Source organism: Phodopus roborovskii, unplaced genomic scaffold, assembly GCF_943737965.1.
Source record: "Phodopus roborovskii unplaced genomic scaffold, PHOROB, whole genome shotgun sequence".
Lineage (NCBI taxonomy): Eukaryota > Metazoa > Chordata > Mammalia > Rodentia > Cricetidae > Phodopus > Phodopus roborovskii.
Window position 1 is genome coordinate 59,990 of NW_026125391.1, and position 5,376 is coordinate 65,365.

A 5,376-nucleotide genomic window follows, 5' to 3' on the forward strand; every position below is an offset into this window, starting at 1 on the left:
AAAACAAACATTTATACACAATATTTGGGAATTTGGGCGTCGTTCTTTCCAAACTACTTCCTGCTGATAAGGGGCGCTGTCTTGGGGGATTCGAAGAAGATTCAGATATCCTAGCTGTAGTCTGTAGGGCTGTTTTGTCCAGCTGTTTGGAATGTAGGATCAGCTTGTACTCTGTTTCAGGCGGTCTGGCGTGATCAAACCACATTAGTCTGGAAGGAATCCACATCTTTTCATTTGCTGTGGAAACAAAATTAGAAAGGGAGTGCAAACTTCTATAGCTATTTTGGATATCAGTATGGAGTTTCCTCAGGAAAATGGGAATCAGTTTACCACAGGACCCAGCAATTCCACTCTTAGGCATACACCCAAATGATCCACATCCATGCAACAAGGTCATGTGCTCAACTACATTCATAGCAGCATTATTTGTAATAGCAAGAACCTGGGAGGAACCTAGAGGCCCATCAACTGAAGAATGGATAAAGAAGATGTGGCACATCTACACAATGGAATGCTACTCAGCAGGGGGGAGACAATGGACTCTCGAAACTCGCAGGCAAGTGGATGCAACTTGAAAAAACCATCCTGAATGAGGTAACCCAGTCACAAAAAGAGGAACATGATATGTACTCACTCATATATGGATTTTAGAGCAAATGATCACCAGACTATAATTCACACTTCCAGACGAACTAGGATACAAGGTGTATTCTAAGAGATTCATATAAGTTCCCTCACAGAAGGGAAGGTGAAGGGGAAAGGGAATAGTTCTCCAGAGCCCAGGGGAAATGGGGGGGGACAGTGAAATGGAGAGAGAAGTAGGAGAAAGAGAGGGGGAGGAGAGGAAAACATGTGGGACTAGGAAGATTGAGTCAGGGGAGGAATAGAAGTCAGAGAAGAGAGAGATATAGAGATAAAGATATATAAATAGATATATATATATATATATATAGAGAGAGAACATAAAAGAGGGAGCCATTATTGGTTTGAAGAGAACACTGAACCTAAAGAAATGTCTAAAGACCTACAAGACTGCCGCCCACTAACAATTTGAACTTCAGTGGAAAGGCTACCATAAACACCCTTTCCTGATAATGAGATCAACAACTAACTTATGCACCACCATGGAGCCCTCATCTAGTACCTGTTGGAAACAAAAGCAAACACCCACAACTAAACACTGAGTTGAACTAGAATCCAGATGCAGAGAGCAGGACAAGACCAGGTTGCAGAAACACAGAGAGACAGCTGACCTGAACAAGGAAGAGCTAAAGGCCCCTCGGACTGATAGCTGGGAATCCAACATGGGACTGTCTCAGACCCCCTGAACATTTGTCTTAGCTAGAAGGCCTGAGCAGTCTAAGGGACCTCAGAAAATGGAACCAGGATGGATTCCTGGTGCACAAAAGGACCTTGCTTGCACATCCCCAGTGGAGGGATACGCCCTTAACCTAGAGACAGGAGAAGTGCTAGTCTGTCCCCACTTCAAATGACTTGAAAGATTTAGATGACCCCTCCTGGATGGCATCGTCCTACATGTGGAATGTGGGGGATGGGAGGGGAGGGTGGTCAGGGTGCATGTGAGTGGGGAGAGAGGGAAAGAGGGAGGGAGGAAGAGAGGGAGAATGAGGGAACTGGCATCGCGATATGTTAAATAAATAAATAAATAAATAAATAAATAAATAAATAAATATATGAGAATTGGAGTCACCCTGGCACAGGCAAGTCTCTGTGTGTGAATCGGATATGCTCCGTGCCCACCCTGCCTTGTACTACTACTTGGCTTTCCACAATGCGAGGAAGATGTGGAGACTTTTGCTTTTTAGGCAAAAATCACCCAGCTCATGCCCTTAATCATCAACACTTTGTACTCCAACAAGGAAATTTTCCTTCAAGAACTGATCTACAATGATTCTTATGCCTTGGACAAGATTCACTATAAGAGTCTGACAGACCCTTCTAAGTTGGACCGTGGTAAAGAGCTGAAAATTGACATCATCCCCAACTCTCAGGAGTACATTCTGACTTTGGTGGACACAGGCATTGGGATGACCAATCATGATCTCATAAATAACTTGGGAACCATTGCTAAATCTGGCAAAAAGGTTTTCATTGTGGTTCTCCAGGCTGGTGCAGACATCTCCACGATTGGGCAATTTGGTATTGGATTCTCCTTTGCCTATCTTGTGGAAGAGAAATTGGTTATGATCACAAAGCACAATGATTATGAGCAGTATGCCTGGAGTCTTCTGCTGGTGATTCCTTCACAGTTCATGTAGACCATGGCGAGCCCATTGGCCAAGTACCAAAGTCATCTTTCATCTCAAAGAAGACCAGACAGAATACTTAGAGGAGAGGAAGGTCAAGGAAGTGTTGAAGAAACACTCACAGTCCATAGGTGATTCCATCACCATCTAGTTGGAGAAGGAACTAGAGAAGAGAGAAGCAGATCAGTGATTATGAGGCAGAGGAAGAAAAGGGTGAGAGAGGAAGAAGATAAGAATGACAAGAAGCCAAAGATTGAAGATGTAGGATCAGATGAGGTGGATGACAGTGGCAAAGATAAGAAAAAGAAAATGAAAATTAAGAAGAAATACATTTATCTGGAAGAGCTGAATAAGACCAGGAACCCTGATGACATCACTCAAGAGGTCCTTGACAGCTATAAGAGCCTCACCAATGATTGGGATGACCACTCAGCAGTCAAGCACGTCTCTGTAGAAGTTCAGTTGGAATTTAGAGCACTGTTCTTCATTTCTCAGTGAGCTTCCTTTGACCTTTTGAGAACAAGAAGAAGATGAACATCAAACTGTATGTCCATTGTGTGTTCATCATGGACAGATGTGATGAGCTGATACCTGAGTACCTCAACTTTATTTGTGGCAGTTGACTCTAAGGACCTGCCCCTGAACATCTCCCAAGAACTGCTGCACCAGAATAAGATTCCGAAAGTCATCGGCAATAACTTTGTGAAGAAGTGCCTTGAACTCTTCTCTGAGCTGGCTGAAGACAAAGAAAACAAGAAATTCTGTGAGGCCTTCTCCAAGAACTTAAAGCATGAATATTCCAGTAACTGTTGGTGTCTCTCTGAGCATCTGTGCTACCACACCTCTCAGTCTGGAGATGAGATGACTTGCCTGTCAGAGTATGTGTGTAGCATGAAGGAAACACAGAAATCCACCTATTATATTACTGGTGAGAGCAAAGAGCAGGTAGCCAAATCTGCCTCTGTGGAGCATGTATGGAAGCAGGACTTTGAAGTGGTATACACGACTGAGCCTATTGGTAAGTACATCTTGTAGCAGCTGAAGGAATTTAATAGAAAGAGCCTGGTCTCAGTGACTATGGAAGACCTGGAGCTACCAGAAGATGAGGAAGAGAAAAATAAAATGGGGGAGAAAAAGGCAAAATTTGAGAATCTCTGTAAGTTCATGAAGATGATCTTGGATAAGAAGGTTGAGAATATGACAATATCCAGTAGTCTTGTGTTTTCACCCTGATGTATTGTGACAAGCACCTATGGCTGCTAGACAGCCAACATGGAGTGGATCATGAAAGCCCAGGCACTTTGTGACAACTCCCCACAATGGGCTACATGATGGCCAAAAAGCACCTAGAGATCAACCATCCCATCATGGAGACCACCAGGGAGAAGGCTGAGACAGATAAAAATGACAAAGCTGTCAAGGACCTGATGGTGCTGATACTCTGGTTTCTCACTAGAGTATCCCCAAACCCACTCCAAACTTATCTACCACATGATCAACCTAGCCTTGGGTATTGATGAAGGTGAGGATTCAGAATAGGAGCACAGTGATGCTGTTCCTGGTGAGATTCCTCCCCCCACTCGAGGGTGATGAGGATGCCTCTCACATGGAAGAAGTATATTAGAGATCCCCTGGGAATACCATGTCCTCTATATAGTTTCCCTGTGCTCACCCCACCTCACAGGAACCTTAGCTGGTCTCTGACCTACCTGGCTCTTTGCTTATGCTAGAGGATCTCTTTTTATCCTGTCCTTGTGTCTTAAGGCAGGAAAATCCCCTTCCACAGAAAAGCATGGTTGGGTATTGTGTACTGTTTTTTCTTGTTTGTATGTTTTATTTTGTTCTGAAATTAAAAGTATGCAAAATAAAGAAAACACACTTTCATAAAAAATATATAAGAATAATATAGAACACCAGATGTGTTGGATCAGAAAAGAAAGTTCCCTTGGCACATAATAATCAAAACATTAAACATACAGAACTGAGAAAGAATATTAAGAGCTGCAAGGGTAAAAGACCAAGAAATTTAAAAAGACAGGCCTGGTAGATATTTTTCTGACTTCTAAGTGGAGTCTTTGAGTACAAGAATGGCTAGGACAGATGTACTGAAGACAAGATGCCAGCCCAGATTATTATACCTAAGAAAACAATCAATTACCATGGATGAAGAAAATTATATGTTTTAGGATAAACCCTATTTTTAACAGTATTTATCCACAAATTATCCGTACAACATGTTCTAGAAGAAAAAAATACCATCAAAAGGAGTTAACTTCACCCATGAAAATGGAGGGAATAACAGAAAATGAAAAGATGTGGATCCCTTCCAGACTAATGTGGTTTGATCACACCAGACCGCCTGAAACAGAGTACAAGCTGATCCTACATTCCAAACAGCTGGACAAAACAGCCCTACAGACTACAGCCAGGATATCTGAATCTTCTTCGAATCCCCCAAGACAGCGCCCCTTACCAGCAGGAAGTAGTTTGGAAAGAATGACACCCAAATTCCCAAATATTGTGTATAAATGTTTGTTTTCATTTAATTGGACTGTTATATAAAATTAAATAAAATAAAAAAAAAAGAAAATGGAAGGAATAAATAATTTCAGATGATCAATATAAAAGAAAGGAAGGAAGGAAGGAAGGAAGGAAGAAAGATTGCTGAGCCATCCCTCAATCCATCCAACTACTTTTTATTTCTCATTATATCAATTATGTGCTTTTATTGATCATTTCTATGTGAGTTTCTAAATAATTTCAATTCTTTCACCTAGTGAGGAAGTTATAGCTAAGTAACATTTTAACATCTAAGCATAACATATCCTGGGGAAAAAAGCCAATTCTCATAATCTAAGATATATTCTACATATAGTATAACAGGCAATAAAAATAAAGATCATCCATGGAATTTATGATATGTATTCATTACACTCCAGGAAGGCTGTATTTGCAAATTCACATTCTTTTTACATTTAGTAGTACTCCATATGTCAGATGAATACAGTAATTTTTAATATCTACACTCTTTCCAATTTACTAAATACACATGAGCAAATGTCTTAAACTATTTCCTGACTGTATGGCCAGATCATATGAAAATTTCCTA

The 5,376-nt window shown here is 41.0% G+C and overlaps 1 pseudogene; it reads left to right on the forward strand.

Moving 5' to 3' along the window:
- The first annotated feature begins 535 nt into the window (after positions 1-535).
- LOC127214961 (heat shock protein HSP 90-beta-like) lies at positions 536-3,891 on the forward strand (annotated as a pseudogene).
- The last annotated feature ends 1,485 nt before the right edge of the window (positions 3,892-5,376 follow it).